Source organism: Notamacropus eugenii, chromosome 3 (genome assembly GCF_028372415.1).
Source record: "Notamacropus eugenii isolate mMacEug1 chromosome 3, mMacEug1.pri_v2, whole genome shotgun sequence".
In the NCBI taxonomy this organism is placed as follows: domain Eukaryota; kingdom Metazoa; phylum Chordata; class Mammalia; order Diprotodontia; family Macropodidae; genus Notamacropus; species Notamacropus eugenii.
The window spans coordinates 449,299,686-449,323,509 of NC_092874.1; positions in this window are offsets into that span (position 1 = coordinate 449,299,686).

Sequence of the window (23,824 nt, forward strand, 5' to 3'; positions counted from 1 at the left end):
TCTCCATTTGTGGTAATTGATGGTTCCATGTATGGATGGTGGAGAACCTCTGTTTTCTTGGGTTAATTGTTAGGCCAAAATTAGCACAAGCAGCAGAGAATCGAAAATTTTTTTGTTGCAGCTAAGCTTCAGAGGCTGCCCTGTGCACAATCAGGAGGATGGGAATGACTAATGACTTTTCCTTATTTGTAAAAATTTCCCACAAGACCTTTGTGACTCCCTAAAGTGCATACCTGAGGACAGTACAGATAAAAAGTACTACCCTAGTTGTCTCACTGAAGTCTCCATTTGGAGCACGCCAGATTCCTGTAGCCCCTTTACAAGGTATTTCTTTACCAAACCTTCCCTACTGCTGCTACATTCATGAGGTATCATGTTTAATAAATGATTTTGTTCCCACGTTGGGGTTTTCCTTCTCCTAACATTTGAATTCAGACCCTCAGCAGGCAATGCACCTTGAAGGGAAAGATTATGCTTCTGAAACAGTAGCAGCCATTACATTGGGTAGTACAAGTGGGGCAAAAGTAGACATGTGCAAGCCCACTTATCCCTACAGAAAAGCCCCTATTTCAGAACTGTCTCATAAGTAACCTCACATCAGACCATTTAGGGACTGGACCTCAAGAGAGAAAGGGGTTTTCTGGGGTAATGTCCTCTCTTTGGACAGAGAAGATGACCCAAATCTTTATTTGGCAGTATCCTATTTGAAGAACAAAACTAGTGAATTATTTAAATACTGAAGATCTAGTGGGAAAGGGGACTGTTCCCTCAGCAATCCCAAAGTGTATTTTCCTTCCTGAAGAATACAAATCAGAGGGTAATACTACTGGCATGAGAAAGGCTATCTAGAATCCTTTTGGAGGCTAAAGATCCACCAGGGTATCAAAAGGTGTGCCTGATGGCAACCCCAAATTCATTCCCCTTCCAAGAGAAATAGACAAGTCATTTGGATGCTTTGTGCAGATTCTGTATGTGCTCATCTGTTCTTTTGAATCCTTTGCATCTTCTGCATTGCAATGGACTAAAAAACAGGCTTTCTTATATCCAATATGTATTTGATACCGGGAATACTTACAGAGGAGCTAGGGACAAGCTTTAGGAAAGTTTAATCACAAACTACACCCTAGGTATTTTAGATAATTTTCTTGAAGGAGCTCCAAGTGGGATCCATGAGCCAAAGAGAGGTAGCTTCACGACTCAGAAATGTGTTTATTAGAGTTGAGGGATCACAAGTATGGCCTGAGTTGAAGTGAATTGACAGATACATGTGACAGGAATGACTGATTCCTTCCCCAGAGACTTTAAGGGAATCTCATTGTGATGAATCTTCTGCTGATGTTGTTAGCCAGGAAAGCAGGCAGGATTAAGCTAGCTTTGGATGGTTGAACAGGATAAATAGAAGAAAAATATATATATAGTTTTATGAGTGCACAGAGTTCAAGGAGTTCTCATGTATTTAGTATAATTGGTGATATGATGTGTTTGCCAGACTGAGTTGAGTTACTACATGCATTTGCTGGTTTGGTCAATGAACCTATCTGAGAGTATCTATCAGAATGTGCTGAGCTCATGTGCATGTCAATATGAACATGCATGACCATTGGGCAAGTTTAGAGTACCATTATCATTATGGGAATCCTAGAGAATTGGTGACAAAGTGTACATAAGAGTGAGAATAAGTATGGAACCTTGAGTTAGCAACAAGTACACATGCCAAGTGTGTGGAACCCCATTGAGTTGGGCATTGAGCCTAGCTCAATTATGGTAGGCAAGTAAGTGCAGGTCAGGATGGCTCCTGGGGTAGATAAGCCCTATCTAGGTAGTTAACAAAGTAACCAAGAGCTCTAGATTTGGAACCAATTTTCATAGGGAACTACGATGATGAAGCCTCTCCATATGTCTGATATCTGAATTGGCACAGTTCTAAATCTTCAGTAGATTATAAGAGAGAAAGAAGATGCCTCAGGAGAAGCTGATAGACTCAGCATCTGAATGGGAGAGAGTGTGTGGTCCTTTGTAATAGGAGTAATTGGTAGAGACAATATTATATGTATTAGGTGAAGTATGTCTATAGTGTAAACAAAAGTTGTAGCTCCAAGAAGGCTTCACATATGAGTCACTGCTCCATTCTCCTTTAAAGGAGAATATGTGTCTCACATATGCAAGACTGTTTTCTTATTAAAATTACCTTAGAATACTTTTATTCTCAGTTCACTGGCATCTTGGAATGAATTACTTTAATGGAGCAATGATTTGCCCATTGGCATAAGTACAGATTGGCAATGGTACAGATTAAAGTCCAGCTACTCCCTCACATCCCATATGGTTTTTGTCCATGTTTCCCCATGCTTTTCCCTCTGAGGATCTACTCAATGCTCTGGAAGTCTTTGTGTATTTTTGTTCTCCCAGGGAAACAAATGTATTGTTTGGGCTTCCCATTTTTATCTCTCATTCTCTATGTATGCCTACCTTCAATCCTTTGGAGTTTTATTTCATCTCACTAATTATCTTTTAGGTCACTTCTCACATGCAAGCATTCACTTATAATGTGACACCTGCCATAGGTCAGGTAATAGCCATTTTGGTTCTATATTTTCTTCAGTTTCATTCTTCAGAGAGGGTAGTATCCCATGAGTCACAGCCATAAAGAATCAAGAAAATGTTGTTGTTAAAAAAAAAAGTAAGCCTTTGCAACAAGTAGTTTGGGATCACTTAAGGTACTATAAAATCCCCCTTGTGGTATTTAACACCATTTGCTCCTCTTGCTACTCAACTGAACCCGTTCCCCATTTAATATCTGTAGCACATGCACAAGGTACACAAACCTTACATGCCCAAGTGCTAGAGATACAAACAGAAAAGTACAGAAGGTCTAAGCCCTCATGGATCTTATATTATAACGAGAAGCAATACCCACTGAGACAGAGGTCCTGAAAGTTTCTGAGATCTTGAGTGAGGTCCTAAGGGAGTATATTAACGCATCCCATCCAGGAACAACAGCAGAATATATCTGATCATAGTTGAGAAGTTTTAGTAGAGGAAGCAAAGCATGATTAGGACCAAGAGAAGTCACCAATCAAGACAGCAGGCCCCAGCATTAAAAATCTGGAGACAAAAATATTAAAGCTTCCAGGGCACAGTCTCTGGCATGGGCTTTGAAAGAGATGATTGGATGGTAGGGTATGAAGGGCAGCATGCTTAGGCCTTCCTGAAATAGTGGGTCAGGAAGGATCTTCACCAAGTATGATGTCAGGGCAGCAACGCATATGCCCTAGGGTAATATTTGTCACGTTGCTATGAATTCCACCAGGGAAACTTTTTAATAACAATCTGTATTTTAATGAAATAATTTATTACAGACATATCTATATGGATGCAATTGGAGACCCTCACCAGCAAGAGGAAATTTTTCTTTTATGCTAAGATACTTTGTCAGACAGTGTGGTGTAGGAGATAGTGAGTAGGCCTCAGTTTCACAATGATCTATGTTCAAGCCCTGGGTCAATCATTTAACCTTTCAGTAGCCCAGGAAGCTCTGTAATAATAATAGCTGACATTTCTATAGCACTCACTATGTCAGGCACGAGGTCGTCTTCATTATTAGCTCTTTTGGTTCCCACAGCAACTCTGGGAAGCAGGTACCATTATTATCCCCATTTTACAGATGAGGAAAACAAGAGTTAAGTGACTTGTCCAGGGTCACACAGCCAGCAAGTGTTTGAGGTTGGATTTGAACTCAGGTTTTCCTGACTCTAGGCTTGATGTTCGATCCACTGCAGTGCCACCTAGCTGACTTTTAAGGCTATAAAATGTATAGCATTTGGCACTGTGCATTGGGTTTGAAGGACTTTCTTCACCTGGGAGCTCACTACACCAAAGGAAACAGAGGTTAAGAAAGGAGGGGAAATGCTTTCATGACACTGGCAAATACTCTAAGTAAACATAAAAATGCCTCATTTGCTGTCAATATTCAAACTTCTGTCTCCTCATCTATAAAGTGGGAATAATACCTTTAGTATCCAGCTCCCAAAGTCTTTTTAAGGCTCAGACAATAGATGTAAAATATCCTGCTAACTCTAAAGGACTATGCACATTTCAGGCATTGTTCATAAACATATCTCTAGTTGCAGATGTCAGAATATCTTGTATGGTTTTCGTGAGCATATAGGGGCATTTGGAGTTCCATTGAGATGACCTAGTCAAGTAGGTACGCTTCATTCCCTTCTCATGTTTGCCTCAAATTCCTTTTTTTGTATATCATTATCATGATTTTTTGCAGGTGACCAAGTAGGTGCTCAGGGCAGCATCTGCTGATGTCTTCTTGGCTGCCTTTATTTAATTGGGGGGAGGGGGGAGGAGAGAAGGGGAGGGAAGATGGCACAAAAGCACACTTGGGATCTTTTCCATTCTTTCCTGTTCCTTATTCAGATGTCTTGAAAATGCATCCAGAAATACCTTAAAATATTTTCATCTCAATGCACTTCTAAAAACACTTATCAAGTGCTTCCTACATGTAAGGGTTGTAAGAGGTTGGGGATATGAAGACCAAAACAAATCTTTCCTGTCCTCAAGGAGTTTCTTTTGAACATATTGATTCTGAATGCATTTGGTCAGGTCCAACCAGGCTTCTTGACATCTTCCTGGCACAGTGAGGTAGTGATATTCCAACATGGGTTTTCACACTCACTGGCGAAAAGAAGATATCGCTGTACAAATGCTGACATATCTTTTTCACTCATTCATTGCTTTGCTATTTTAAAGTGAAGTGTCTCTGTCTTGAGAGAGACAAAGTGAGAGAAGAGAACAGAACAGAAGCAGGGAACAGAAAGAGGGACAGGAAGGGAAAAAGGAGGGGAGGAAGGAAAGGGGGAGAAAGGGGAGAAAGAGAAAAAGAGAGAGAAGAGAGAGAGGAGAGAGACACACAGAGAGAGACAGAGAGGCAGAGACAGAGACAGGGAGACAGAGAGAGACAGAGAGCTTCAAACTAGGACCATAGTTATGTCTATGACTATTTGTCCAGAGGTTCCCTTTTGTACTTCCCTCACACTGTGGGCCACTCACTCATATCAGATACTCACAATGTAATGAAAATTATCTTTATCTGGAGACAAAATCCATTATAAAGGTACAGACAGTGAGTAAACCAGATCTAAAGGTAAAGGATGTCAGTTCAAAAACCAGTGAAAGGAGAAGAAATGAAAAAAAGATAAATTCACCCTATCCCAGAAAGACAGTAAATTCTGCCAGGCAGATCACTCCTTGATTAGGCCAGTGGAAGACAGACAAGGGATCATAAAGACTCAGATATGACTGAAAAATGACTAAAAAACCAAACAAAAACAGACAAGGTTCTAACTGCTCATGTTCCTATTTAGGATGGGGGTGGGAGGCGCACAGCTCCCTTCCCTTAGAATCAGCTGTCCATTTTCCTTGGCTCAAGCTGAGGCACCTCCAGGACCCTATCTTCTCTGCTGACCATGATCCTTCAGTCCCTTCTTATAGCTGAGAAAAATTGTATTTCCTATCAATACTGCTGTGGGGAGGCAGTTTACGCATGGAAAAATAGTCCCCTCATGGAATACTCTAACTTATTTTAGAATGACAGTTTAAAATTAATAACATTTCTAGTTGCAATATAAAAAGTTATTTCCTACTTTAATCACCAAGGGTGTGTGTGTGTGTGTGTGTGTGTGTGTGTGTGTGTGTGTGTGTGTGTGTGTGTGTGTGTGTGTGTGTGTGATTAATTGAAAGTACCAAAAGGACTTCATTTTATCCCAGTTGCCTTCCCCTCCTCCATCTACACAACTGCCTCCAAAATTCAAGCTCACACCAATAAGTCTCCAGTCTCCCTGCCCTCTATTATGGGTAAGGATTTCTTTGCCCAAAGAATAACAAGGACTCTCAATCTCTGCCAACTCAGTAATATGATTCCCCTATTTCTGCTGTTTTAAAGGGGGGAAAAGTACCTCCCAAAAACATGAACCTTGAGAATTGCATTATTGAAAAAATTCTATAAAGACTAAGACTTTATACATTATTATGAAACGAATGAAAAATAATGACTATAAAATTGTTTTGTTGACGTTTCAAAACTAACTTTGTCATGAATCTGTGTTTACTTAAAGGTTGATTTTGCTGCTAGGATATTCCCTCTTATCAAAGAGAGATTCTTTGCACAAAAATGTTTGCTTGTCCTGAAATCTAATGAAATACATATTTGCTCCCTACAAGTCATTAACCCGGCCAGTCATCTGCTATTTGCTACATTAAAAAAAACATATTAGTTTAAATTTTCAGCCTCTTCCCTTTTTGCCCACTTCACTAGCATATAGGTCTTGTGACCTTGGAAAAGGAAAGAACGCAGCACTGAATTGTGTTCATGTCAGCACATCAGTTTCTCCACTGGGGCTAAATTTAACCAGTAGTCTTTGGAAAGATAATCTTACTTATTCATTTTGGCAAACCACAGACCCCTCTCTGCAGTTTTCCTCCTTATACTATGTCTCATTAATTGCTTGAACATTTGTATTAGAGGTTATTGGCGCTCTCCACTAGGCAGAATGGTCCATTTCGTAATTACATTCTCAGACTTCTGAGTACAGGAACTCCTGTCATGATCAACCATAATAGCTCTGCTGGTGCCCACTGGTAAAATTTAAACAAACCAATAATATGATGTCGCTGATAATATGATAGAGTGTCTGGTCTCCTAGCCCTACCCTAGGGATGTCGAACATCATCCTCAAAAGCTGGGAAGAAACCTGGCAGGGTTAAAATCCAGGATGTGGGTTCAGTCAATTTTCCTCTCCTCTTTCTTCTTTTATTTTCCCTATAATTCTCCCTGTTTTCTGGAGCCATCCATCCTAAATCTAGCTACCACATTCCTTTTAAAGGTGAGCCATAAAAATAAAGTAAATTTGAAGCTGGACACCAGTACAAGGGAATATCACAAATATAGACCAAAGGAAAGAGGGAAACACATCAGGAAACTTCAGTAAAACGACATGATTTGTAAGAAGAAAAAGTATTTGATTTAGAAAATATAAGAAGCAAAAGTTCTGATTTTTTTATTATGTTTTACTTCTATATTTATGTTCTTGCTTCAATGCATTTTTCTCTTCAGGCCAGAGCTGACTCTGGTCAATACGTTAGATTAACGGGCCGATGTATTAGATAAAGATTGAAAATGGAATGAAGTGAGATAATCTTAGAATATCTAACCATTAACAAAAAGAAGTTTACTTGGACATAACAGCAGAAGAATGTTCAGCAAGGATACAGAACTGATTCAGTTGGATGCAGCTTAGCTACTTCAGTGTTTGTTGTCCATGATGATTCTCTGATTAGAAGTCACGTTAGAAGTGGATGTCACTGACCCTTCATGTCCTAGATTTCTTATAACTAGAGACTTTAATCCCCTTGAGCCAATTAAATCTCAAAAATGGTTTCAACACATCTTAAGGAAAAGGCCTGCTTGAGATAGGGGCTTAGAATATTGCTCCTCAGATAAAGTTGTCATTTTTATCCTTGGTTGAATCTCTTCCTTTGACATACATAGCCACTCATTCAGTCCATTAACTAGTGCCTAATATGTCCCAGAAATGGAACTAGGTGCTGGAGACGGAAAAACAGAAATGAACATCTCCCTGCCCTTAAGGAACTCACAATTGAACCAATACAGTGGCTAGCACAGAGTAAGCGGTAGACTCAATAAATGTTCAGTTAGATGAAATTGAACACTCCAGACCTTCTAAAAATTTCGGTTAGCTCCTGAATGTCTCAGTTTCCCAATTTACACATATACTGTTCCATTTTAAAAAATGGTCCAATGACTTAGACTGTGCCCTTAGGATTCACAGAATCGATGGATTCAATTCAACAAAGCTTTACTCACCATCTACTAAAGTCCTGGTATTGTGGTAAACACTGAAACTACAAAGACAAAAATCCAATGTACTTATAATCTACTGGAAGAATACTTGTATACAGAGAATAAAGGCAAAGTTATATAAAATGATTGAGAGATAGAGACAGAGACAGAGACGGAGAGAGACACCAACCATTAGGAAAGGTGCTCTGTGCTCACACTCAATATATGTCATAAACCTGTAAGTATAATGTTAGTTACCTTAAATTTTCTTGCTTTCTCTTGTCAAGGAAGCTTAGGAGCCTGCCTGAAATGAAAACCTCTCCTGGTCCCATCAACTCTCACAAATTCTAACTTTATAATTCTCAGATTCCCCAACAGTGGCTTAATACCCTTTCAGGATCAGCTGCATGTGACCAGAAGGTCAAGGGGTTATAAGAGTGATTAAAATGGGTACTGGCTGAATAATCCACTAACCAATTGATTCCCACAGATCAGTCTAGTAGCCAAATATAAAATCTACTGTGCAAATAAAAAGTGTAGATGAATGTATTACATCATTGGTCCTTCCTTCCAGTCTATGACTCAGCACTGACCTCTATGAGAGAATTTTTTTATTATCTTAATATTTTTGTGGGCCTCATCCCTTTTATTTTTCTCCTTGATCATTTTTAATGTTTTATTTTTCCCAAATCATATATAAAAACAAGTTATGCATTCATTTTTAAAAACCTTTTTAATTCCAAATTCTCTCCCTCCCTCTCTGCTCCATGACTGAAAAAACAAGCCATTTGATATAGGTTATACATGCACATCCATGCAAAACACATGTCCTTGTTGTTAGTCAAATTGTGAAAGAAAACACAGACAAAAAAAAACCAAGAAAAATAAAATAAAGAAAAGGTATGCTTGGATCTGCATTTAGTCTCCATCAGTTTTTTTGGAAATGGAGACTTTTTCATCTTAAGTCCTTCAGAATTGTATTGGATCATTTTATTGGTGAGAATTGCTAAGTCATATTAAGCAAAACCAACAAACAATTTGCCTTAAGTCATCTCATAGGGTGATAGATTTGAAGATGGAAGGGACCTTTCAAATCATCTAATCCAACCCCCTCATTTTCTAGAGAAGGAGAGTGAGATCCACAGAGGTTCAGCAAATTGCTGGATGTCCCCTAAGCAGTAAGTGGCAAAGGTAAAATCTGAACCCAGGTTTACTGACATTTGTTGTCAACACTCTGTGCACTGTACCAAGGCACCTCCCTTTAAAATGACTAGTAATCCATCTCTCTTTCTAGATTTATTTCATTTCATTCACTCTCCTTCATTCTAGTCAAATTATCCAAACTTTCCCCATATATAAGATTCCATCTTCTACCTCCACGCCTTTGCATTATATTTCTCCATATCTGGAATATACTTCCTCCTCATCCCCTCCTAGAATCCTTCCCTTCCTTCAAAGCACAGTTCACATCTCTTGTCTAAAAGTTGGCACTTTCTCACAGTGAACTCCAATGGCTCCCTATCACCTACAGGATAAAATGCAAAATCTTCTATTTGGTATTCAAAGCCCTTCCTAATGGTCCCCTCCTGCCTTTCTAGTCTCCTCACTTCTCTCCACATTCTTCTTGATCCAGTGACAGATGAACTTTTCTGCTGTTCCATGAACAAGACACACTATCTCTCAGTTCCAGCATTTTTTCTGGCTGTACCCCATGCCCAGAATGCTCTGCTGCCACATCTCTGCCTTCTGGCTTCTGTGGCTTCCTATAAGTCCCAGCTAAAATTCTACCTTCTATAGGAAGCCTTTCCAAACTCCTTTTAATTTCAGTGTCTTCCCTCTTTAAATAATTTCCTATTTTTCCTGTATAACTCTTATTTGCATTTATTTGTTTCCAGTTGCTCCCCTATTAAATTATAAGCTACTTGAGGGCAGGGTCCATCTTTTACCTCTTTTAGTATCCCCAGTGCTTAGCACAGTTCCTGACACACAGTAGGCAGTTAATAAATGATTTTTGACCATTGACAAGGCCTCTTTTCATTCCCCTCCCCTGTTACTAGTATCTTTGCATTTATATTTTTTTATTTACTTATCTATAGACATACTTTACCCCACCAATAGAACAGAGATTCTTTGCAGACTGGGATTGTTTAATTTTTGTCTTTTTTTTCACCACACCTAGAACAGTGCCTTGCATGCAGCAGGCAGCTAACTGTTTGTTCAATGAGATTGGACTGGATTGGTGCACTTTAAAAATCCTAAGTAAGATGCAGCAATCAGAGTTGCACCAAGAATTCATGGGAGGCCTGAGCCAAACCAGGAGCACAGGAATCTCTGCCAAAGAAAATGTAACTAAATTGATGTGGGTGGCTTTAGACAAGTCTGACATCAACTGACCTGATTGGGGGAAAATTGATAGAATTAGTCCATTCAGTCAAAGCTGGAATTAAATACCATATAATTCCATATTTGGTGAGGCTGTTAAGATAGCCTGTATTTGGACCAATTTAACTGGTTATTTTTCATTATTTTTACTTGCTAACTCGTTGTTTCCTGACATTGAGACTGAAGTTATTTGATATATATAAAGGAATAGGCTTGAATTCTACAAAGATTCCAGGATGGTTTACAGTGTTTATCTCTGAATTTCAACAAAGCATAGCGCCAGCACTGAAATTACTATTAGCCATTTCCCATTTTCACTGATGAGCTGGGTCTCTAGATCATTGTTAAGTCTTCTCAGTGATCTAGGGGTAATGAAAGAAGTATTTACTACACTAGTATAGTTTGTGTGGATGGTATAAAATACCACCCCCCTGTTGGAAAAAGAGTCCATGATACATTTTCCCACAAGTTCATTCAGAATCCAGGGGAAAGTGGGCTCAATCTTATAGAATACATGTGACAAAGTGAGCTCACAACTCCTGGAATTGGAGTCCTCAAAATGTTTCCCTTATGAATCAGGTAGCTTTTCTCCTGGGTCCTTTGTAGAGCCTTGAATCTGTGCCCCAGCCTGTCCTTATCTCCAACTGGAGACATTGCCATCAGCTTCTCTGGGGACACTGGTACCATGCTCATGGGAAGATAGAAGTCCTCTTGACCTCTGAAGGTCTTAAGGTTCTCCTCTTGTTGGGGAGGTAATGGGAGGAGGAGAGTAAGACCACAGTCAAAGCCAAAGTCTCTGGTTATTCACCTCTAACTCCCAACTGATACCTTCTCAGAAGGTTAACTAAAATGCTCTCTCCTCTTCACTACTAGGCACCCAAAATTTGTCTAGCCTGAACTGGCTTGATATTTTATAGACAGCCTAAAGGATATGATCGTATTTCGTCAGCCAATCCAAATACGCTTTCTGTGAAACATTGTACTTCAGACAATGGCTTTCACAGTCCAAGGTTTTGATTGTTTTAAATGTTTTCTTGCCTTATGAATATAATAGGGCATAGTATCACTTACTTTAGGTAGGATGAACTGACTTGATTGGTGTAATCAATCAAACCCATCTTTAGAATGAGTGGGAAATGTTCACACTCAAGGCAGCAAGAATATATCAATATACAAATTTCATTTTGTACCTAAGAACTGGAATAGCAAATTATTATCTTGGTGTGAGAAAATATTTTTTTAAATTAATTGGTCAACTGATATTTCTCGTTACGAATGATTGATGAACTTTACTGATTAGAGAATCTAAAAGCAGGAAGGGATCTCAGCAGTCACCTAGTACAAGTAGCACCTGAATTAAAAGTGTCACTAGCTAATGAAGCAGCTTCCTCAGCCCATAAATTCCCAAGAGAAGTTTCCATCTCAGCCAGGATTCCATCATACTTTGGAAGGGAACTAACGGAAATTTTCAGCTACTATCTCTGCTCCCTCTGCCTCTCCTTGCCCTCCAAAATGTTATCATACAGGGATCTCCAATCTGGTTTTGGTGGGGAGAGGTTAGTGAGTGGAGAGAAGTCGTTGAGAAAAGGTAGCTGAAAACTGAATCTGATGCTCTTGTGTAAATAATAAAATCTTTTATTCCTATCTCTAAAATTTAGGTTAAGTGAAAGAGTTTCTTGCTACCTTAATAATTTTGAAAGAGAAATTCTAGATATTCTTTCACTAAAATATTTGAAAAACCAATACTCAAAATTTGGAATATTGTGGGCATGGTGGTAAAAACCATTGACATCTGCTACTAAATAGACTGAGGTTGGTGGATCACTTACTTTTACTCCAGGGTTCTAATCTTTAGGAGAGTTAAAACTAATTGGGTGTCCAAATTAAGCCATCAAATATGATCAGCTCCTGAAATGGGAGGCCACCAGACTGCCTAAGGAAGACACAACTGACTCAGATCAAAAATAAAGTAGATCAAAGTTTCCATGTTGATCAGAAGTTGGGTCAGAACCATGTATAAAGATCCAGTATTCAAAAAAATTGATTTCACAGAATTTGAGTTTCCAAAGGGATCTCAGAAGCCATCTAACCCAACCCATACATGAAAAAATCCCCACCATAAAATATCTGACCAGTGGTCATCTAGCCTCTGCACCATAATCTCCAAGAAGGGGGAAGTTGAGGCAACCCAGCCTTCTTTGGGATAACTCTAATTATTAGGAAGTTTGAGATGGTAGTGGTGCGTTTTTTCTGACATCAGATCTAAACTGCTATCATTGAAACATCCTACCATGGTTCCTAATTCTGCCCATTGGGACCAAACTGAATAAATTCAATTTTCCTTCCACATGAAGAATACTTGAAGACTTCTATTATGTGTCACCTCCCTTCCCTTCCCACCATACCACACTGTCTTTTCTTTAGGCTAGACCTTCTGAGTTCCACAGATTGATACTAAATGATAGAGAAAATCATTGGTATTTTGTTGATGATGTTCATAGATGTGTTGATTGTTGGAGCTGCAAAGGGTTCTTAGAGATGATCTACTTTTGAAAATGACTGGATAGAATTCATTGTTGTGTTTGTTAGTTGGTCAGTCAATAATCATTTATTAAGCACTAACTATGTGCCAGGAACTGTACTTAACTCTAGGATATAATAAAAGGCCAAAACATGGTCTATACCACTGAGATGCTCACATTCTAATGGCAGTGATAACATATATATATATATATATATATATATATATATAAAACACATAAAATATGATACCCAGGGTGTCTGTCCCAAAAGTCATAATGTGGTTTTCATCTTATATACAGTATAAATAGGAGGTCATCTCAGGGGAAAGGCACTGGGAGGAAAGAGGGAAGAAGGAGGTTGAGAAGGGTGGAGATATCCAGGAAAGACATCTTACAGATAATGAGATTTGAGCAGTCCTGAAAGAAACGAGGACATCTATGACGAAAAGGTAAGGAGAGAGAAAATTCCAGGCTGTATCTGTACTGCTTATAACATAGTCTTGGAGGCAGCAGATATTTAAATAGCCTTTATGGGATTGAATTGAATTGAACTGGAAGCTTTTCAGTGCCTTCTAGTTTTTCCCCATCCATTAGAATGTACGCTCCTTGAAGGCAGAGGCTATAGCCTTTCTTCATATCCTCAGTGCTTAGCACATAGTAGGTGTTTAATAAATGGTCATTGGCTGAATGACCTCCTCCATCCATCTTAACATATATTTGTGTTGTTCTTGTCTCCAAGAGACTTTCTCCCCTTGATGAAATTTCCCTTTGGTGGAACAGCTTGTTGGCCATTTGTTTAAGATGCAAAACAGCTTCTCTGAATACAAGTGACTCATTTGTAACCTGTTGTGCACCTTCTGTCATAATTTTGCATAATCATCCCAGGGTACAACTGCTAGGGGCTGCAGTCCATCATACCAAATGATCCCATTTGGAGAGATTAAGATGATGAATCTCAAAATGGCACATCTGAAAGTACATATTATGGCACCCAGAAAGCCCCTGGCTTTTCTCAGAAAAGTTGGAAGGAGATGAGGACGTGGATAGATAAGATTTTATAAAAATATATTCAGAGAAATAATTTTTAAGGATTTTTTTAAAGGGAAAGACAACAGACTGCAACTCGTCTATCTACATCTTCCTATCCTGTGCAATTCTCAGTCATGCCTTCTTATAAATCTCCTATCAGTGGGCATACCCATTTATAAGCAAAGAATCAGTGATATAACAGCCTCCTCATGGTACTCCTGGGACCAGATGTTCTCTCACCACGTGAACTCTTTCAAGGTGATTGTTGGCTTTGTGGGCAAAGAACAGAAAGTGGATTTCAGTCTCATCCCTGCAATTGAATCCATTAGTGAGTCTGGGACTTTGATGAGTTCAAGTGATAAAATCATTAGGTTTACAGATCTAGAGCTGAAAAGGACCTTGGAGGTCATCTTAACTAATGCTGTCAATTTACAGATAAAGAAATTGACATCCAAAAAATTTCAGTGAGTTGTCCAACCACCCACAAAGAGTAACTGGCTCAATGGCAGAGGCAGGAGTTGAACCTAATGCCTCTCTCTTCAAATCCATTGCTTTTTCCATGGCCTCAAGCTGCCTCATTTAGCAACAACGATCAAGAGCTTCATTGAGCTTTTCTATGTTGATAGTAATTTGAAAATCACTAACCCCTTTCTCCTTCCTATTATCACTAACAAAGAAAAGAAACTAAACACATTCAATTATTGTTCTCAATATTATGGTTTGGTTGTTATTGTTTTTACTGCCTTGCACTTTAATCAAAGCCCTAAGATTTCTGTGAAAAAAAAAATTGCCCTTAAAGCATTTACTTGTGATTTTCTGATTAAAGCTGATACAAAGATCTGGGAATGACTGAAGTGAGAAGGAAAAAAGGCAAAAGGCATAGAACTAGTTAGTGTATTACAGAGAGGACCATGAAATGACCAGCTAAATCAGCCTCCCCAGCAATGGGAGATCATTATGTTCTTGGCCTAAGGTTCTGCCAGACCATTCTGGCTGAGACTACACATAAGGAAAGAATGCTGATCAATGAGACTGAAGAATGAAGTATTGGGAAAGGGAAAGGTTCCTTTGAGGATGAGAAAAATTCATGGGACTCTAGCAAACTGGCCTTGGGCTGTCAGGTATGCATCTTAAAATAAGTCAATTCATCTTGTAGATGAAAATCTCAAGGATTGGTATCCACAACAGACCAGTCCTTTATTGACTTGTTTTTATTTTTATTCTGAAATAGCAAGATTCCAGCATAGCAGGATGATAACTATTGGCACTGTCATTATTCTTGTGTGGAAGTTGAAGACTTAGTTGGAAGACAGTTTTTTTTTTTCTCATGATATACAAAACAATCTGACTATTACCTGGGGATTTATTTATTAAAATGTAATTTTAAAGTAATTTAAGACTAATTATCCCCTATGGTCTCATACCTGATTGGTATGTCCACAATCTACTACTAATCAGGTCTAGGAAATGACTGTTCGTACTTTGACAATTTGTTTGGAATACAAAAGAAAGAGAATTATAAAAATGACAATAGAAAAACTATCTTATAAATCTACAGCAACAGAACTATTTATAGAGTATTAGTCATCATAATTCCCACTGATTTAAATTTTAAATAGCAAGATATGTTAAGAAAAAAATCATTTTTGTTAGGGTAGAGAAGACCTGTGATTTCATCCATGTAGAAAATCAACTTTCCTCCTCAACCCATCCTCATCTATAACTTTGTTAAAGGTTGGTCCAGAAGATCAAGCTCAGAATTGGAGTGAAATGCAATAATGACAGACCAAATAGTTTTTAACAAAAAGAGTTTACTCAGCAATTACATGGAAAAGATGTTCAACAAAGATACAGCTTTAGTCCAGTTGGGCGCCACTCCTCTCACCTCTGTATTTGTTATGGACATGAGGTCAAAAGAGTGTTCTGACTTGCATGGCAGTGATAAGTCCATCAAGCCAGGAAAGCCTCAGCCTTCTCTCTTTGTACCACCCAGTTGTCTACATACTCTAAATGTATAATTAACTGAGACCCACAACTGAATAGAAGGAGAATAGCGTGCTGCATTGCCTTTGAAAATCACACAGTTCTTTAAATGACCCCAAGATTTTCTCTGCAAGAAAAGTTCATCTTTTCAATATTTTTATTCTTCTAGTAAATGTACAGCAGAAAGGCTTGGAATACCCCAACCTGGGAAGTGCTAAAGACAAGACTCACCCAAAGCACAACAGAGAAGCACACAATGGTTACGTGTTGGCTGCAAGGGGGTACAAATCAGAAATTGTATATAGGAGAAACAATTTAAAGGCTGTCATCAGAAAAAATGCATGACTAAAAAAAAAAAAAAGATAACCTGGAATTTAGTGAGAGTAAGGTGTAAATGATGGATGGCCTGTGTGTTCTATTGGTATTCATGCAACGTCAATAAATCTAGAGAAAGGCCTGTGATATTTTGAGTGTATCCTCCTATACTGGATTTGGGGAAAATATATATGGACAAGAGTAGTAGAAGATGGGCAGGTATGAATGAGTTACAATCTTTATTGTTGTAGGGGGAGCCCACTTCAGTAAGGTCACAGCTCCATGGAAGAACCAAAATAATCAGATGTCTCATCAAAACCAGTGTTCACTGTCTTTTTTTATATATTAAACAAAAATGCATTAGCAAAGCAAAACAGTGTATCTTTGTAAACATACTTTGCTTAGTTCTTCATGGACCAAATTTACTGATGGCCCATTGCTTATGAAAAGATTTGAAGAAGCTAATGTTTGGTTCCTTTGACAATTGTAAATCTAGGTTTTTGAGATCCACATGTTGTTTACACAAGAGAGTCAGCTTTCCTAGGGTCCATCTTAAGAACCATTTCAAACAGTCTGGCTTGTAACCTTCTGCCCTGGTCCCTTAAGTTATCAAAACAAAAGCAGTGAGAACCAGAGTCTAACTATGTAAAAGCTATTAAACTAACCATTACTAATGGAGCCCTTTATGGCTTTCACTCAGGCTATGCAATCAGACCCTTGATTCATCCAACTAAGAGTAGGCATTTCCTCTTGGTCATTGCTGATGAGCTGCACAAGTTTCTATCCAATATGAAGGAGGACTTACTCTCAATGCCTTAGCTACATAAAAAATAAAATAACTATTTAAAAAAGAACCCACCATGATCAGTATAATACGGTGCTTACTCTTGGTCAAGTTTTGTCTCTCCCTTATTATTTACTTATATTGGCATTTAGTACGTGTTTAATAAATGATTATTTACAAGAAAGAAGTACAAACAAATCAGGAAATATCTCCCTTCCTCCCCTATCAAAAAGAAAAAACCCAAGATGAGATGTCTCCTCACCTAATGTTGTCCATTCCAAGCCTATACTGTTCAATCACAGACAAGGATGATGGAATTCCTCTGGCCTCTGTCTTTCCTGAGCAAGTTACTCATCTTCAGTATTGGCTATATACCACCTGGGTAGAAGATGACACTGCCCTGAAGCTTCTCGCTAGTGTCTTTTGTTTTCTTTTTTAAATGATTCCTCCTGTTTTTCCATCATCATTCAACTGCAAGAAGTTGAGGAGAGGAGGGAGTGAGGAAGCGAAGTTATTGCATCAACATCTTTTCCCAAGAAATTCCTCAAGTAGAACTTTCTATCTCCCATTTCTCTTCTGTGTGCTTTTGTACAGACTGCCTCCCTTCTCCACCAGCCTGAAATGCACTATCTCTTTATCTCTGCCTCTTAGGAACCCTGGCTTGTATTAAAACTCAGCTTATACACCATCACCCAAATGAGTCCTTTCCTGAAGCCCATCCCCAGCTACTATTGACTCCACCCAAACTGAAACTATATTGAAATGACTTTGTATGTATTCCGTATGTATTTAAATGTGTACATGTTGTTTACCTCAATGGAATATAAGCTTTCTGAGTGCAAGGTTGTTCCATTTTTGTCTTTATATCCCTAGCATACAACCTGACATAAAATGTAAACACATTTGATTATGAGTTACTTGAGGGTAGGGACTGTCCTTAGCCTCTTTTTGTAACTTCAGTGCTTAGCATAGTGTCTGGAACATAGCAGGCACTTAAGAAATGTTTATTGATTGATTGCATTAATGAAAACATATTTGTAGAGGCTTTGCCAGTGAATTTCTTCAGGCTATCCTTCCAGTCCTCAGGCTGCAGAAATCCATAGAAAGTCTCCAAAGTCAAATTTCTCTAGATCTTCCCCTCCCCCCAGCTAGCAATTATCTCCATTGTATCGGTAAAGAAACTGAGGAAAACTAAAGCCATTTGCCCAGGATCACGTAGCTACTAAGTATATGAGTCAGGATTCCAACTCAGATCTTCCTGGTTTAGTCTACCACGGTCAGCTGCACCACGTGACTATCCCAGTAGCCAGCAAAATGACGATGACATGTGCTTCATCTTTTTTGCCACTGGGTTTCTCTTTCCTCTTCCAAGTCCTTGTAATCTGAGAATCCCTCCTTCCATGTAATTTGGAGGATATGAGTATTTGCTTTGGTGATGTCTATTATATACACAATTCTTAAATTTTTGTGTGTCAGTGTCATAGCTGAGTGACCATAGGGGACAAGTTTATACATCCTTATTCTTTTTCTAATATATTTACCAAACTCTCAAGGATATTTGTGTGTTTGTCATTGTAATACACAGCCTTGTTGTTTGATCATTTCTGAAAAAGAATGAGCTGAAGGTGTGTAATTCTGGCTACTTGATCATGTTACTAAGTTGTTGCAATCTGCAGAAATATGTTGCAATTTCTACCATTTCCTTTCTTGTTGTTGTGTTGTGTTCATCCTTTGTTGCCAAAGAAGACCATGCCATCAGAGAAATAATGACATGACTTGCACTGGATTTTGATTTGAGTGAGGGAGGGCTGTGCAGGTCACCAGCCTCACTTCTCCTCCAGAGCCATCTGAATCCAGTGACCAGATATTCATCAGGATGACTGGAGATGACCCAGGATGCACTGGGAGATCTTGGCCCCTTTAGGCCAAGGTCTTTGCAGGTGCTCACTTAGGGTGAGATAACACCCATTCATTGAATATGCTTGTTTAAGAAGTAGCCAGGGGGTGGCCCCTTTAATGAGGCAAAGAAAAATTAAGACCTCAGGCTGGGAGGGAAACAATAGTTACTATTGATAATCACTGTAAAGCCAGGAGGGTCCAGAAGACAGCCCTTAGACAAGTGCCCAGGAAGGGAAAGGAAAGGGTAAAGGGTAGGGAGGGAAGAGAAGGGAAGGGAAGGGAAGAGAAAGGAAGGGAAGGGAAGGGAAGGGAAGGGAAGGGAAGGGAAGGGAAGGGAAGGGAAGGGAAGGAAAGGAAAGGAAAGGAAAGGAAAGGAAAGGAAAGGAAAGGAAAGGAAAGGAAAGGAAAGGAAAGGAAAGGAAAGGAAAGGAAAGGAAAGGAAAGGAAAGGAAAGGAAAGGAAAGGAAAGGAAAGGAAAGGAAAGGAAAGGAAAGGAAAGGAAAGGAAAGGAAAGGAAAGGGAAAATAAAGGAATCTAGCTAGTAAAACCCAAGTTAACTGGGCATCTTCTGGCCATCCAAATTTACCTTGCACAGTCTCCATGGATCACTAAATTCAAGCTCCTTAAATAGCTTCTCTGTAATATATCCTCTGTATAGCTCCTGGTGGCAATGACCTTGGTCCTTAATTGCCATAATAAATCCCTCCATTTCCATAAATAAATACACATAACTAAGTTATTCATTGGATGCTTCTTTGGCAGCAAACTGTTGGTTGAGTTCATGTAGATGTCATCCATGAAGGATATTTTAATTCCACAGCTGGATCACACTTGGACCAGCACCATCCGGAGGATGAATTTCATTTACACTTGATAAACCTAATGGCATTTACCTATTGTCAGGATTTATTACTGTTCAGTGAAAACGGATGACTTCTGGTTATCAGTCACCTTCCTCTTATTTAAAAAGGGAGCTCAATGTAGTTTTCTCTTCCATTTCCCACCAGCTACCCAGCTCTGGGGCTTCTTTGGAACTCTCCATCACACCCCTACATTGGGTGCCTTCTTCCCCCAATCCTGGTTTTGTGTGTTTTTCTCTCCCATCCATAGTCACCTTGTAGACAAGGATTGTCTTTGTTTTTAGCTGTTTTTGTATCCCCAGTGCTCAGCACAGAGGCTGGAATATAGTAGTCATTTAATAAATGTTTATTGACCGACTCAATAATTTTTAGTAAGGAAGTGATGCCTTCCAAATCTCTTTTGAAAGGTTGACTGGGACTGAATAGGGATTAGTTGTGTGCAGGTATTCTTCCTAATCAGTTTTCATTTCAAAATGTGAGTCTCATTAACACCTTCAGCCACAGTTTCCTCCTTTATAGCTTTATGGTCAATGTGTTTGCATAGGGGAAACTAAGGTATTTCTAAGACTTGAGTTCATCCTTTGGTTTGATTTGACCTCCATATTCAGTTGAGATTTTTGTCTCCATCTGTCCTTGGTTTGCTTGAGAATTTTATGCTTAATGAATCCATAGGTCATCTTGATATCACTGGGGAAAGATTCCAAATGATAAACAATCTTTTTATTTAAAATAAAAATTTATTTGTTGTTATTTGTTGGAGTCACATAACTCAATGTCATCCATGTGAATCAAATAATCAACAAGATGTTTCCATTCAAGCCTTTTTTAACTTCAAAGCCATACTTATTTCTATTTAAGAGAAATGATAATGAACCTAATGTTAGGCAGAACCAAAATGAACTTAAATCCCAAAAAAATGCCACATTTCCAATTATTCAATTATCATTGGCATAGTTGTGCCATGTCAAAGTATATGCCATTGGCGTGCTTTAAATTTGTTTTGTTATCATTCAGGCATGTCTGACTCTTCCTGACCTTGTGGACAGGGTTACTGTCCACAGTGTCTTGTTGGGAAGATACTGGAGTGGTTTGCCATTTCTTTTTCCAGTAGAATAAAACAAACAGTGTGTCACGCAGCTGATAAGAATCTGAGGCTGAATTTGAACTCATATCTTCCTGAGTCTAGGCCCAGTGCTCTATCTACTGCCTCATGGTTTAGAGAACACTTCTACATGGACATCAAATACTCTGGCTTTCTCCCTAAACTTGCATCTATTTTGTATATTTGCAGTACAGAACTGAGTCACAGACTTTGCGATAATTCATAAAGGCAGAGTAGATGTTTTCAGCAATGAAGGCACCAATAAGAGCTCACTGTTTGACAAAAACTACTGGCAAAACTGAATAATAATATGGCAGAAACTGGGCATAGACCAATGCCTGACACTGTACACAAGACTAAAGACCCAATGGATACATGATCTAGGTATAAAGGCTGATACTATAATGAAGGCACCAAATAGCAATTGTTAGGGACAGAATTTAGAAGCTTTTCAATCGTTTCCAGAAATTTTCTCCATCTATGTGGGCAATGGTTGGTGCTTTTATTAATTGTAGGTCTTGTTTGACTTCAGCTGTCAAGAGAAAAGTAATTCATAATTCTTCCTGACAACTTAGCACACTGTTGTAATAGACTCTATTTTCCTCTCAACTGTGACAATATCTTCCCTCTCCAAAGTCTTATCAATAACATAGGAGAAAGAGAAAATGCTATTGGAATAACCTAAAGGATGGGTCTTGTCCAGAGGCAAAAAGAGGCCTAGTTTGAAATGTTTCCAAGAGATGCACTATTTGTAGAGCTATAAATTGGTAGAGCCATTCTAGAAAACAATTTGGAACTTTGCCAAAAAGTTCTAAACTGTGCAAACCTTTGTCACACTGATATCACTACTAGGTTTATGTCCTAAGGAGACCAAGGAAACAGGGCATGTTTCCATATGTACAAAAATCTTTATACCTGCTCCTTGTGTGGTGGCAAAGAACTGGAAGCTAAGGGCATACCCATCACTTAGGGAATGATTGAACAAATCATGGCATATGGATATAATTGAATATTGTCATGCTGTTAAGAAATCAAAGAGAAACCTGAGCTAACAAAGAGTAAAATTAGCAGAATCAGATGAATACCTTATGCTTACTTTATGCTTTAATACTGAATACTGTAATGTTAACATTGTAAAAATAAATCATTTCAAAAGACACAAATTCTGATCAAATGTAATGATCAATCTTGATTCTGAAAATGAAGAATGGACTACCTACAGAAAAAGGTTTAGTCTAGCATGAGAATGAGACATACATTTTTGGACACAGCCAATATGCAGATTTCTTTCACTTAACTATGAGTGTTTATTACAATAGTTTTCTCTTTTTTTCCACAGTGAAGATAGAAGGAGGTAAGAGAGAAAAAAAATAAATTTTCAATTATTGAAAAAAATAAAATTTTATTTAGGAAAAAGAAATTGTTTCCAAGAATGAAACTTTTCCCAATAGTTATGTCATGGGATCACAGGTCTTTCTGACTCTGAGCTGTGTGCCCTATTAAGATATGAGATGTACTTGTTGAAAAGTCCAGATTGTAGTAGGAACAATGTTGAACTTAGACCTAAATCCTAGGTCTCTAAATCTCTAAAACTGATTAGTTGTGTGCCCGTAGGCAAGTCACACCACTTGACATTTCAGGTTGTTCATCTAAAAATTAGGAATTATAGCTACCTCAATGTTGCCATGAAGAAAGTGTTTTTGTGCACTATTTTTATTATCAGAAGGAAAATAAATTCAGGATACCCCCATCTCTTCAGTGTTAGAGAATTCTCTCCTTGGAAAGCAATCCTTAACTGTGATTCAATTCATTAGTCTTAGGGAATTGTCAGAGGAAGATGGTAGCTAAGGTAGCTAAGGTAGCAGAGAACATGGTAGTCAAGGATCACTTGACTACTAAATACCAGAGGCAGAATCTTGACACTTGTCTTTCCTCCCTTCCAGGACAGCATTCTGTCCACTGTAGCACCATTGTTATCATTATTATCATTATCATCATTATATCATAATCATTATGACATGATTATGTCCTCACTTCTTTAAAGAAGAGACCTGTGATCTCCTTGGCACAGTGAATTTCTGCTGCTGATTGGCAGGTTCTTCATTGCTTATACACTCACAGCAAAGTCAGGGCAACACTTAAGACATTAAATGTCTCCCTTATGGTCATCCCCAAAAGCATGTGCAAACCCAGGCCTTCCTGACTGAAGCTGGTTCTCTCTCCTGTACAGTACCCCATCGATATTATGTCATGCAAACGATATTGTTATTTCACCCAATTCAGCAAGAATGCATGCTTTTGGCAGAATGAATGTTACTTTCCTCTTGTATTAAGAGCCCTGCCTATAGATTACCACATGCAGCTCCCATTGGCATGTATCCAAGCCAGAATGATCTTCTCCAGAGGAAGCAAATTGTGAATTAGGCTCACTGCTGGCAAATGGTTCCACGTGTTCAGTTTAATTTAGTTTTCGTGATTTTTCCAAAGGACTCATCCATGCTTGCTTGTCTAACTGGTTTAACAGATCAAAATGATTTCGGGAATGCTGCATCTTGCCAAGACTGCAACACTTTTTTATTCAATTGCCAATTGGGACAGGTAAAGGTAATAATCAAATTATATAGGACTTTTAATTTTACAATGCAGTATTGGCTTCCAAAAGTAATAAAAATGTTGTAAAGACACAAGAATGTTCTCGGCTCAAACTTGAAGAAGAAACAAGATTTTCAAAAAAAATCAAAGTTATAATAATTTATCTGGAGGGGCGGGGAAGGAGAGATAGAGCGCTAGCCTTGGAGTAAGAAAGACTTTGCATTTAGCACCCACCTCTTACATTTACTAGCTATGACTCTGGGTAATTTGCTCTATTTCTCTGGGCATCAGTTTCCTCATCTGTAAAATGGAGATAAGCACAAATGTAAAGGGCAATTGCAGTTTGCAAATGACACAATGCTCTTGAGTGCTTTGCACTCAAGCCCTCCAGAAGTGCCAGTTGCCGTTATTTTAAAAAGCTGTTTGGCAATGATTTCCTATGAAGCAGGGAGTGGCAGGGACAATGTTCTGTTGCACATTTGCCAG